Here is a 14,418-nt window from a genome sequence, read left to right as displayed (position 1 = left end):
GGCAACTAAACAGTATTTCTAGTTTTGACACCTATCCTATTCTATGCATTGATGAGTTTATTGAACCACTAGAAGGAGCCGAAATAATGTCTACAGTGGACCAAACAAAGGGATATTGATAAATACCGAAAACCCGTAAAAGCAGAGGCTTGCGGGAAAACTGTGTTCTCAAAACCCTTGGGGCTTTATCAATTAAAAGTGCTGCCATCTGGTCTCCATGGGGCCTGTGGCACATTACAGTGGTTGATAGATTCCCTACTCAAACCTCATCGCAAATATTCAGCCACGTACCTAGATGACATTGTCATCTTAGGCCCCAGCTGGGAGACACACTTAGAACATTTGGCCATGATACTAGATTGTATACATCAAATTAGAATCACAATCAACCCAAAAAACTTAAACCTTGCTACTGACTACATATAGTACTTGGGGTTCTCTATTAGTTCTGGAACCACACAACCTAAGTTGCACAATTTCGAGGACATCCAGAAAATACCCAGACCCTCCACCAAATTATATATCCACTCCTTTTTAGGACTAGTTCATTACTGCCAACAGTTTATTTCCTATTTCTCCAAAATTGCTAGCCTTCTTACAAACCTATTGACCAATAAACACAATTCTCTGGTGCAATAAGGATCGAATGTCCATGACGTAGCTTCGGGCCATTAAAACACATCCTCTGTAGTGCCCCCATTTTTCAATGCCCGAATTTGCAAATAACATTTGTTCTACAGATTGACCCCTCAGGTAATGGTCTAGGTGCCCACTGGATGACAGGGTGCTTTATGGCCTCTATTGTACCCGAGTCGTAAATTATTCCCGAGGGAGATGCACTATTCCACTATTGAGAAGGAATGTCTAGCCATAAAATGGGCTATGGAGGCCCTTCAATACTACCGTTTGGGACAATCATTCATCTTGTTGACTGACCATGCCTTATTAACCTTGTTGGCCCACAACAAAGATATCAACCCTAGGATTATGAGATGGTTCCTTGCCTTACAACCTTTCTCCTTTCAGGCTGTGCATAATCCTGGGAAGCTGCAAATGAATGTGGACTTTCTCTCCTGTAACCCAATGACCGAATGGCCCCAAATGCCATTCCTTGGTGAGGAGCAGTGTAAGGAGTCTCCATGGCCGAGCAAGAAAAGCAAGATGGTTGCCTGCTTATTCCACTGTGAGAGAGGAGGCAATGTTCTAGCTACCGAAAACAGTAAGAATAAGGCCCTTCTACACAAGAAGGAAATAAAAGACGAAGAAGACAGGCTCTGTAGCGCATTTCGGGACATCATGGGAGCCGCTAAGGAAAGAGACCAACAGCAAGGCCCAAGAAAGTTGGAGACCATAGAAAGAAGAGATTGGTGCCAAACCATGTCCCTACGTCCAGTTTTAAAACAAACCCTTGACAGTATTCCCAAGCAAGACTTTGGTTGAACCTTCCAGAGATGGCGGAACCAGGTTCAAGTTACTGTGTTGTCTCTGGGAAAATCACTTGTGGTTAAAATAGAATGAATTGACCTTCTCTAATGTATTCAGGCACTCATGTAAACCCTTGGGGAGTGTTCACATGATATTATACTGCAATACATATATCTATACATACATTACCTAGTGGCAGTCGCCACTTATTAGTTAAAGTTAGGGGTCCGCTGTTCCATAGGAAAAGCGTTTTTTGTGTTGCTAACAACTTCTGGCACCATTTGACAAATCTCCACAAACCTTTCTAAAACTGTCCTACTTATTGCCTGGTTTGCGCATGGAAAGTTTCAGGGTAATCCGTCAAGCAGGGGGCGAGAAAAAGGGGGGGTCCCAAAACACAAAATCCCCATGCATTTTCCATAGAGTTGTTTAGGCAGGGCTACAGCAAAAACAGCTGAGCTGAATTACACCACATTTTGCAAGAGGTTAGATGTTGATCAGCAGATTTTGCTTGTTTCCCTTAAACTGTCTTTATTGAATTCAGGGTTAAATTCAGACATTGACAGTAGTACTAATACAGAGCATCATAGATATAAACCTGAATTCCAGTGATATACACAATTTTCATCAATAAAAGGTGCTCTGAATAACAAGATGTTATTTCAGAGAAGAATCACTGTCAGTTCTACAATGAAGTGCATAAGTATCATTGCCCAACACGATCCCACCTCCCCCTAAACATCCCCGAATAGTAAAACAAGAATGGTGGAAATTAAGCAATATGCATCATATCTAGGATGAAGAGCTTCTTTTTTCACTCTCAGATACAAGATTGGCCATTTAATCTTTACACCAAGGTAAGGCTCCTGGACCTGATGCTGTCCCTGGCGATCTTTACAAATCTGAAATTGATATTTGGGCACCAAATGTTAGGTGTCTTTCCAATGGCATCCTCTGAGATGCCTATCTTCCCCCTACTTGGGCTAGGGCTCACATTATGCCCATCTTTAAAAAAGGTGACAAGAGTGACCCGCAAAACTACAGACCCATAAGCCGTTTAGACAACCTCCAGGAAATATTCTGTTCCCAGCTCCTCTTCAAACTCCAGGATTGGATTGATGACGATCACATTTTATAACCTTTCCAGGCAGGCTTTTGGTGCAAGATTAACACTGTTGATCAAGTACTATGCTTTTTTTCTTAGCACTTGGAAATACACTCTTCTCATGAAAGATCGTCTTTATGTGGCCTTAGTTGACCTTTGGGTCACTTTTGACCTGGACCCAAGACACATCCTTTGAGAAATCCTTTCTGCCCTGGGTATGCCTCCTGCCATCTTAGATATCCTTATCCGGCTCCACCAATCAAATTATGTGCAGGTTAGGTGGGGACCTGGGGGCGAATTGACCAAGCGTCTTCCTGTGCACTGGGGTGTCTGCATGTTAGCACCTACCCTTTTTTTCATCTTCAGAGTTGTCGCCTACCTTAACACTGGGAATATCAATCCTCTGAGGTTGAGTGGCATTAAGACACCCTTCTTCTCTTCAGGCCTAAAAATTCTTATATGCAACTTTGAGGAATTATTTTCATCCAGGGGTTTGAAATTATCTCACACAAAACTAAACTAATGGTTTTTAGACCCCATACTAACTGTAAATGTATTTTTTTAGACACTAGCCCTTTACAAATACTTCAAACCTTTGATTGCACGTGGGTCAGGATCACCAACTGTGAGAAAGTAGCCTCTTTCTAGCATGGTTACCCCCATTTTTGGCCTGTTTGTCAGTGTGTTTTGACTGTGTCACTGGGATCCTGCTAGCCAGGACCCCGGTGCTTATGGTTTGTGGCCTACTTGTCAGTATGTTTCACTGTTTTTGTCAGTATGCTTGAATGTGTCACAGGAGTCTTGCTAACCACGACCCCAGAGCTTCTGCCGTCTCTGTTCCCAAATTTGTCACTACATACTGATAATGCAGTATTTCATCCCAAATTGGCACACTGGACCCCCCTTATAAGTCCCTAGTATGTGGGGTACTCATGTACCCAGGGCATTGGGATTCCAGGAGATCCCTATGGGCTGCAGCATTTCTTTTGCCACCCATAGGGAGCCCAGGCAAAGGCTTCTACAGGACTGCCTTTGCAGCCTGTGTGAAATGGTGCATGCACCCTTTTACTGCCATTTACACTGCACCAGATCACTAATAAGTCACCTATATGTCTGGCCTTTCACCCCTGAAGGCTAGGTGCAAAGTACATGTGTGTGAGGGCACCCCTGCACTAGCAGAGGTGTCCCCACATAGTCCAGGCCCATTTTCCTGGACTGTGTGAGTGTGGGGGCGCCATTTCACGTGTGCACTAGTCATAGGTCAATACCTATGTCTAGCTTCAAAATGGTAACCCTGAATTTGACCATATAAGGTATCTAACATCTTGGAATTATACCCCAATGCTGAATCTAACATTGGTTGTATAATTCCATGCACTCTGGGGGCTCTCAGTACTGCCATACCAGCCTTCTGAGATTTTCCAGGCAGCCCTGCTTCTGCCACCTCACATACAGGGTTCTGCCCTCCTGTTGCCTGAGAAGCTCAAGCCCATGAAGGCAGAACAAAGGATTTCCTTTGGGAAAAGGGTTTACACCCTTTCCCTTTGGAAATAGGTGTTACAGGCATGAGAGGGGTAGTCTCCCAGAGCCTCTGGAAAAGCTTTGAAAGGCACAGATGGTGCCCTCTTTGCATACTCCAACCTGGACCGGTTCAGGGACCCCCAGTCCCTGCTCTGGCATGAAACTGGACAAAGGAAAGGAGAGAGACTACTCCCCTGACCATCGCCAACCCAGAGGGTGGTGCTCAGAACTCCTCCAGAGGGTTCCTGGGTTCTGCCATCTTGTTTCAGGATGGGCAGGGAACTCTGGCAGCATCTGAGTGGCCAGTACCAGCACGGGATGTCAGAGCCCTCCCCTGATAGGTGCTTACCACGTTCAGTGACCAATGCCCTTTCAGGGCTATTTAGGGTCTCTCCTTTGGGTGGCTCTTCAGATTCGGATTGCAAGACTCCAGCAGGAATCTTCTGCATCTTTTACTTCACCTTCTCACCAAAGAAACTGCATCTGGACCCTCCAGGAACTCTACAAACTGCAACAAAGAAGCTAAGACGACTTCTGCAACATTGTATCTTCAGCTCCTGCCAGCAATTGCAACTGTTTCCCGCTTGTGCATCCTCAGAGGACAGCCTGTCTTCAGCCTGCATCAGAAGAGCGAAGGAATATCCTGTCGAGTGACAGAGTCACTTCCCTGCTTCAGAAGGCACCCCTATGCAGCAACAACCGGTGGCTTGGGTCACCTCTCCTGAGGAAGTGTGTGGATCGAGCAACATGGGTGGTGGACTGAAGAGGTCCCAACGGTCCTGAAGTCCAGATGTCCAACTTTGGTGGAGATAAGGGCTTGCTTCCGCATGCAAGCCAGTACCCCCATGCACCTCGTGACTTGCAGTTGCCAAGGCTTGTGTGCGACCTTCCACAAAGTTCTTTGTGCACAGCACAGCTCCAGCCCCCAGCACTCCATCCTGCGATGCATAGCTCCCTGAGTGGTTCTCTGGCAGCATGGGATCCCTTTGTGTCGTGCTGCATGGGCCTCCATTTGCACCTTATTTGTCCCCATGCTTTGGGACTCCTGTGTGCACCACCTGGTCTTCTATGGGCTCTCCGGATCGCTGAGAGCCCCCTTCGCCTCCCCCTCCTGGGTAGAGTCGACCTGGTCATTCCTGAGTCCGGGCAGCACCATTTACCGCTAACCACAAGCTTTGCATTTACTATGGCTTCTTAGTGGGCTTCAGTGGCGCAAACCGGACTGCAATCATCCATCCGGCGTGGGACATCTTTTGCACCAACCAGGAACCCGCATCTGTCTTCTTGTGTGCATAACTGACTTTGTCTTCTCACAGCTGGTTCTTCTTTTGCACCTTCATCCGGGTTAGCAGGGGTTCCTGTTCTCCCTGGACTCGGTTCGTTTCTTCCATAGGTCTTCAGGTCCAGGAATCCATTGTTGGTGTCTTGCAGTCTCTTCTGGTTCTTGCATAATCTTCTATCATGACTTTTTGTGTGTTTCAGGAAACTTACTGTGATTTACTCCTGTTTTCCTGGGCTATGGGGTGGGTTCTATTACTTACCATTGAGGTTTTCCCTCACTCCCAGTACCCCTCTACACACTACACTTGCCTAGGTGGGAAACCAACATTCGCATTCCACTTTCTTAATATATGGTTTGTGTTCCCCCTCGGCCTATTTCTAACTATTGTGATTTTCACTATTTGCACTGTTCTCTGAGTGTTTACTTACCTGTTTTAGATACTAGTGTTTATGGTGTGTATATTACTTACCTCCTAAGGGAATATAGTCTCCAATGTATATTTTGCAAGTGTCTCACTAAAATAAAGTATCTTTATTTTTGTACCACTGAGTATTTTCCTTCATGTGTGTAAGTACTGTATGACTGTAGTGATACTTCATGAGCTTTGCATGTCTCCTAGGTAGGCCTTGGCTGCTCATCCACACTACCACTAGAGAGTCTGGCTTCTAGACACTGACTACATACACTAATAAGGGATAACTGGACCTGGTATAAGGTGTATGTACCTCTGGTACCCACTACAAACCAGGCCAGCCTCCTATACCAACTCCCTGTCATGGTCTTTTAAGATTCTTATATCCAGTCTTATTAACTACCACAACTCTGCTGCCATCCTGAAAATGCACAAATCCTTCCATTTACAGGCAGTTTCCCCTGCACTGACGTTTTACAGAGCCAAAGCCCAAACAGCAGTGCTCTATGGTGCTGGGCTGTGGGGAGTCTCCCATCTTAAGCTTTTACAGGTTAAGGAGCTGAGTTTATTAGGTCCCTGTTAAACGTACCCCAGTCTGCACCGTCTATTCCTTTACTAATCAACACTGCTCTCAAAAGCATTGAACATCTGGCTGTCCCCAAACCACTTCTATACTAGATTAAGCTTTGGTCCCATCATGAACTAGAAGTCTACAGAAAGAAAACTATTAGGAATCAAAAACCTTGACACAGAGAGAAAAATAAAGGGCCTGATGTCCGATGTTTTGCGACTCGCAATTTGCGATTCATTTGCGAGTCACAAATTGTGAGTCCCAAAACCTAATGTACAACAGTGTACCTCACACTGTTTGCGATTCCCAGTGGGATCACAAACGACCTACCTCATTAATATTCATGAGGTAGGTCGCAATTTGTGACCCCATTGGGAATGGCTGCACTTACAGGGATGGTGGCCAGCTGGGGACAGCAGACCACCATGTCTGTAGCTGCTTTTCAATAAACCAGTTTTTTTTTTTTTTTACAAAAATGCAGCCCATTTTCCTGAAAGCAAAAAAAGTGAAAAGGTTTTTTTTCCTAAAAAAATATTTTCACATCCACTCACAAAGGGTGACCACCAATTTGAAATTAGTGGTAACTATGATTCATTTGCGACGGCAATTGTGGCCACAAAATAATCATACATCCTCCTGCAACTGGCAATTAGGAAGGGACATCCTAGGAACACCCATTCCTAATTGCGAATCGTAAATCCCTAATTTGCAAGTCGGTAATTGTGACCAATTCACAAAATAGGGATGGTACATCGTACCTGATCATTTTGTGGTCACAATCGGCGATTCTCGCCGTTTGTGACCACCCAAGGATGTCGTACATCAGGCCCTAAGTGTTTTTGCATATTAAAGACTCGTTTACAAAGCTAGGTCTGCACTCAATCTACACCTCTCTGGTGTCTATTAATACAAACTCCAAAACCCTTCTAATCAAAACTTATTGGGATCTCATTATGGCCTAGTGGCATCATTCCACTAACTTGGGATCTCTCACTACCCATTTCCTTCCCCATAAACCTTTCCCAAAATATGAGGCTTTTTTAATGAAATCACTTCTACCCTTTCGAAATGTCTGTACATTAAATATCACCTGGGTATCTCACGCCTGAATGCTTTTACCACCAAGTCGTCCTCAAGATCCCCTCTACTGGCTAATTGCAATTTATGCAGGTACAAATCTGAGGACGCGTTCCACTTTCTTTTCTTTTTTACCCCCTTACTGCATCAATGCCGGACAAAAATGGTTTGTCCTTTATGTCTTAATTTGGACTTAGATAGCTAACAGGTAGCATGGAGGATCTTCATCTCTGACCCTTCCAGAACTGTAGCCTTCACGATCAGTAGATTTTTGCTTGTGGTTTGATTTATTCATTCTAGGCTCCTTTCCTTGCAGATCTAATATTCCCTCTGAGAATATTGAGGTTGTTTGTTTCTCTTATTCCTTGATTCCTTTAACCTATTTTCCCTATCATTTCTTTTTACAATCTTGTTTACTTGGACTGGATGCCGTATTTTTCTGTACATGCTATTTACTTTTGTCTCCTCTCCACCCTTGATTTTCTTATATGGTTATTTTTACTTTACACACATTATTTAAAGTAGTGACCCCCAAATATTTTGTAGCTCAAGGCCCCTTGTAGGGTCTCCTGAACTTATATCTGTTCATTTGTATGCTTATATTTGTAGACTGTGGTGCGCAATTTAAATCGCTCATGATGTTTTATTGCCTTGTTTTTTAATCTGATTATCCACTGTTTTCTGAATGCACTCTAATGTCCTGTGCCGGCCTTACTTTATTAGCACCACATTGTGTCTTCTTAAGGTACATTTTGCTTTTTATCCTCTTCTGTATTTCTTTTCAAATGTGAATCATGTTTTGTCTTGTACTTTTATGGCCTTTGGCCGAAATAAAGTTTTCTAAAACTGGGAGAAAAAAATGCAGTCATATGCTGTGGGGTGGATTGTCCTCCAAGCATCTATCAGATGCACTTGTGTGATGGATTGCATCAAAACTTTAGTAAACTCCCCAGCAAGAGATCTATGGGAATGAGAGCTGGCCAATGCAGGGTCCCACAAGAGGTTGAAGTCTCCCATCATAATAATCTCCCCCTCCGCAAATCCTCCTACAAAAGAAATGAGTGAATGTACAAAGGTAGCTTGATTAGTGTTGGGGGGATATACCACAACTATAGTACACACCCTACCCGCAATGGTCCCTTTAACAAGCATAATTTTCCCTTCTTTGTTGGACATGCAACCTACCAGTTGGAACTTTAAAGAAGAGTGGAATAACAGCGCTACCCTGTTGTGCTTGGTGGGAGCAGAGGATCGATAGATAAGTGGATATGTTTTGTGGCCCAACTTGTGTTCATCACTACATTTGAGGTGGGTGTCCTGCAGTACTATTGTATTATGTCTCCAGTCCAAGAGGTATTTCCAGAGTTTCTGACATTTATCCGGAGAGTTTAAACCTTTAATATTTCAGTAGTTAAGACCGTGGGAACTCTTCACAAACTTGTCCTCGTAAAAGCCCCAAGACCTGTACTACATGTATCCTCTTTCTATTCAAACCTTGGAGGTGTTGAAGGTGAAAAACCTCCCCCATAGGCCTCTCCCAATCCACCTGCTTTCCTCCCGCCCATGATGCATGTAAATGTGCCCACTCATGTATAAACCACAATAACAGAATAAAAACTTTGGGAACCTGCTTCCTCCACATAACTGTAGAGTAATTTCAGATGTCATAGGGTTAGGCATTAAGTTCAGAATCTGCTAATGCATTCTTGTGTTTGTGGCTCACGGTCAAGGCGAGCTGGTGTAGCTCAGTCCAGTGAACCAATGAACCATACGGGTGAGCACTTGCCATTGCACCGCTTATAAATAAGACCACAGAGGTGCTGGTTGATTGTCCCCATCATCGTATCACCCACCTGAAAGCCAACTCCAAGAGAGGAAGCGTCAATCATACAGTGTGACTAGTTCTCTCACAGTTCGTAGTGGGTGATGTGAAGTCTCGACATGGCTGTCATGGCTCTCTGTCCAATGCTTCCCCAGTCTCCTTGGCAGGCACTGTGATTGTGACTGCCCCCTCTTCATCTGGCTTGTGTAGCTTGTAGAAGGTTGTTCCACATTTCTCTCAGACCTTTTTGAGCAGGGAATGACAGCCCCAGCAAAGTTGCTGCTTTGGGCAGGTCTGTGAAGTGGTAGGACTTGTTTTGAAAATCAAAGGCAAAAAGGAATGGATATGTCCATCTATTTTTGATGTGGTACTGGTGGAGTTTGTCCATGACTGGCCTGAATTGCAACCTACAGGCCAATTGACAGGGGCGATGTCCTGGAAGAGTGGGCAGGTAGTGCCTTGGAATGAGATTGATTCCATTTTCCGAGAGGCTTTTAATATGTAGTCTTTCATCCAGAAGGAGTGAAGTTTCACCAAAACATCATTTGGCCTCTTTCCTCCCCCGGCACTGATGGACCCACTCTATTAACTGTGTTCAGTTTTATCTGGGTACCAGCATTGCCCAGGAACTCGGAGAACATGCCCACCAAAAAGGCCTCAAGGTCGGGGGCCTTCCGCCCCTTACTGCAAGCTTCAAAATCTTATATTATCTAGTCTGGAGCAATTTACTAGGTCTTGGCAATTCAACAGGGTGGCTTGTAAATGAATTTTGAGCAGGCTTCAGGAATCTTTTCATTGTCCAACATGGCGTTCCAGTCCTTGAACCTTAGTGTTGAGATCCACAGTGAGTGTTCCCACTGAATCGACATCCTGTTGTAGGGCAATGAGCGTGGAATTAAGATCCGACTTGAGAGTGTCAAGGGATGTGGCAACATCTGACTTCAGTCCTTCCTAGAGCTCCTGCTTGAAATCTTGGACAGAGAAAATGAAAGCCTCTTTAGTTAGCACCATAGTGTCACTTTGTGTTGCAGAGAGGCTAGAGATGCTGGTTTCCGCTGGTTAAAAGTAGCTTGACACTCTGTTGGATTGAGTCTTTTTCAAAGGCGTAGGGATTGTGCTTTTTGTGATTTGATGTAAATCTGTTCAATAGTTTTTGAGAAATTAAGGTTGAAAAATAATTGAATATCTGGGACAGCACCCAAGAAATCGGGAGGACATCAGGAAGAGGTGGAACGACCTACGGGGGAAGGTGCGTTCCGTGGTCTCAAGACACCACCTGGCGGTTCAGCTGACTGGCGGCGGACCCCCACCTCCTCCCGCACAACTAACAACATGGGAGGAGCAGGTCTTGGCGATTCTGTATCCTGAGGGCCTTGCAGGAGTAGGTGGAGGAATGGACTCTGGTAAGTCAAAGCTTTACTATTACATCCCCCACCCTATCTGCATGCCAGCACATACCCCCACCCTCACACTCATCCCCATCACTCCTACTCCTCACAAATGTCCCAACATCACAAACCACACATCCCAACACCAAGCCCTGCATGCAACACCAAAGCATGGACACCCATCACTAAAGTATGCCCACTGCATATACCCATACACCCCCCTAAACCATCATCACACAAGGTCCCACACAGGAATGCTAGCACTGGGGTACACGGTCACCCACCCATTGCACACCTTGACACACACAGATGCAATAATCATGCCTTTATACCCCTGCAGGACCCCTACCCAACGTCACCGGACAGGAGGGTCCACACACATGTCCACACCACCAACAGAAGAGGCCCACAGTGATGACAGCACCTCTGTCCAACTGGATCTAGATGACCAGCCCGGCCCATCGGGGACCTCGGGACAGTCGGTTCCCCACACCCAGTCACAGGCCACTACAGACCTTACCCCCTCTGGAAACACCAGCACAGCACCCACCCAGCGAGCCCATACCTCCGTCCCCAGAACAATTCAATCAGCAGTGTGTCCACCACTACAGGAAACCCAGGCTAACCCACCACTCCAACAACAACAGGGACCTGGGGGCAGTGGTAGTGGGCACACGGTCCAGGGGACGGAGGCCCAGGAACACAGGGGAACTGGGAGGGCTGCTGTGCGACAGGGAGCAGACAGGCCCAGGGAACTCACTCTACACGAGGCCCTCTCCTCCATCATGGGAGCCTACCACCACTCCCAGGAGACAATGGCAACGGTACTGGACAAGTTTCAGGAGACCCAGCGCCTGCAGGAGGAACAGTATATGGGCTTCAGGGAGGAACTCAGAACCATCAATTCCACCCTGGGCACCATTGTAGGGGTGCTGAAGGAAGTACTCAACAGCAGGAGGGACACTGAGGCACTACAAGGGGGCCCTGACACTAGCCTTGATGATGAACTGCCCACCACCTCCGCCGGTGCTAGTGGACAGGAGGCACCGCCACAGGACCACCACACCAGCACCCCACCCCCTGCAGAGGGAGAACCACCTCGCAAACAGTCCCTGAGATCCAGGAACAAGACAGAGAACGATGCCAAGGCCCCCGCCAAGAAATGAGACCACCCTGATGGTCACCCTACTGTCTCACTTTGTCACCCTATCCATCCTTAAACTGCCCCAGCTCCACTTCCTATGCCCATTTGGGCAATGCACCTGTGAGACTAATAGACTGGACTCTGCCATGAACATTCCTCCGTCATCACCCTTCACCACTTTGCTACCCCCTCCAATTTTGAGCACTAAAATAAACACCCTTAAAGCACAAAACAATCTGGAGTCTGTCTGTGATTTCGGAATACTGTATTAGCAATAACTGTGGCAAAAAGCTCTTTGATTTGTAATGTCAACATACCTATGACACACAGCTCTAGTACATGAGGAATCAAAGCAGATGTCACACCATGGGACCCAGATCTGTGAAATCGTATGGGAAAGTGACTACTCAGTGACTATACACTGGGTGAAAAAGACAGTAGAGAGGCTGTAGTGTATAAATAAGTACATGTAGTAGGCAGGTTTGTATTCTTACCTGTGTTTCACTGGAAATATTGCTGGATCACTGAGTCCCTGTTGTTCCTGTCTTCTTCCTCTGCTTCCTCGTCTTCACTGTCCACAGGCTCCACAGCTGCAACAACACCGCCATCTGGACCATCCTCCTGCAGAAAGGGCAACTGTCGTCGCAAAGCCAAGTTGTGAAGCATACAGCAGGCCACGATGATCTGGCACACCTTCTTTGGTGAGTAGAATAGGGATCCACCTGTCATATGGAGGCACCTGAACCTCGCCTTCAGGAGGCCGAAGGTGCGTTCGATCACCCTCCTAGTTCGCCCATGTGCCTCATTGTAGCGTTCCTCTGCCCTGGGATTTCTCACTGGGGTCAGTAGCCATGACAGGTTGGGGTAACCAGAGTCACCTGCAAATGGCGAGGGACAACTGTTAGACACACACTAACCTGGAGGGATATCCCCAGACCTAGACAACCATTTCCACTGACTAGCTTCCAGGTGCTCACCTAATAGCCACACACGGTGCCTCTGGAGTTGACCCATCACATAAGGGATGCTGCTATTCCGCAGGATGTAAGCGTCATGCACTGAGCCAGGGAACATGGCATTCACATGGGAGATGTACTGGTCTGCCAAACATACCATTTGTACATTCATCGAATGATAACTCTTCCGGTTTCTGTACACCTGTTCACTCCTGTGGGGGGGGACCAAAGCCACATGTGTCCCATCAATGGCAACTATGATGTTGGGGATATGTCCCAGGGCATAGAAATCACCTTTCACTGTAGGTTTTTCAGCAGGGCAGACAACACTCTGGACAACACGTTGGAAAACATAGGCTGGGACATCCCTGATGCTATGGCCACTGTTGTTTGAAATGACCCACTTGCAAGGAAATGGAGAACTGACAGCACCTGCACATGAGGGGGGATTCCTGTGGGATGGCGGATAGCTGACATCAGGTCTGGCTCCAGCTGGGTACACAGTTCTTGGATTGTGGCACGGTCAAGACTGTATGTGATTATCACATGTCTTTCCTCCATTGTCGACAGGTCCACCAACGGTCGGTACACCGGAGGATGCCGCCATCTCCTCACATGTCCCAGCGGACGGTGCCTATGAAGGACAACAGCGAGCACAGAGTCAAACAACTCAGAGGTACGTACCCACAGCTTACACAGAACACCATTCATACTCAAAAAGTGCCCTGTATGTGTGTTGAGTCTAGGCCTAGGTATGTGTGAGGCAGTTGAAAATGAAGCCATGTGGGCACCTGAAATGGCGGCTGCCTGACCTCTAAAGTGGGACAATGGGATGTGAGGTAACTGCGCTGGTGTTGTACACCGTCACGGTAGGCGGTCGAAGACCGCGGCACAATGCTGCATTGGTTAACATTGGACCATATGGGTCCCAGGAGCCAATGACGATGTACGCCGGCGGTGACGGTACGCACCGCCGCGGACGTGACCACCATTTTCTATCTGTTCAATCACTCGATACCTGATCTTCGACACGAGAGGACCTACACTGCAAGTGTCTGGAAGAGACAATGGCTCGAGTGTCTGGGGAAAGGGCCCCTGCCTTCACATCGGAGGAGTTGGAGAAACTCGTGGATGGGGTCCTCCCCCAGTACACGCTACTCTACGGTCCTCCAGACAAACAGGTAAGTACACTAGGAGCATGATGTATGGGCTATGCCTGTGTGGAGAGGGGTGGATGTAAGAAGGAAGGGGGTAGAGTGCGGCGTGCATGAAACGACAGTGAGTGCATGTGCCACATGGCAAGGGTAGGGATGGGGGCCAATCACTTTGACGGTGCAGTTGGTAATAACTTTCTCTTCCCCCTGTACAAATCATGTAGGGCGCTCCACCAGAAAAAACATATTTGGCGTGCCATCGCCAAGGATGTCCGGACCCTGGGGGTCTAACACAGACGGAGCACCCACTGCCGGAAAAGATGGGAGGACATTCGCCGATGGAGCAAGAAGACGCTGGAGGCTCAGCTGGGGATGGCCTCCCAATGTGGGAGGGGTGCCCGTCGCACCATGACCCCCCTGATGTTCAGGATCCTGGCGGTGGCGTACCCGGAGTTGGATGGGCGCTTGAGGGCATCACAGCAGCCACAAGGGGGCGAGTACACTCGCATTCTGCTGACTTTGCGCGCAGTGGAGGGGTCTGGGTGGGGGAGGTGGGCTGTG

This window comes from Pleurodeles waltl, chromosome 10 (assembly GCF_031143425.1).
Source record: "Pleurodeles waltl isolate 20211129_DDA chromosome 10, aPleWal1.hap1.20221129, whole genome shotgun sequence".
Taxonomy (NCBI): domain Eukaryota; kingdom Metazoa; phylum Chordata; class Amphibia; order Caudata; family Salamandridae; genus Pleurodeles; species Pleurodeles waltl.
This window is presented reverse-complemented; position numbering follows the sequence as displayed.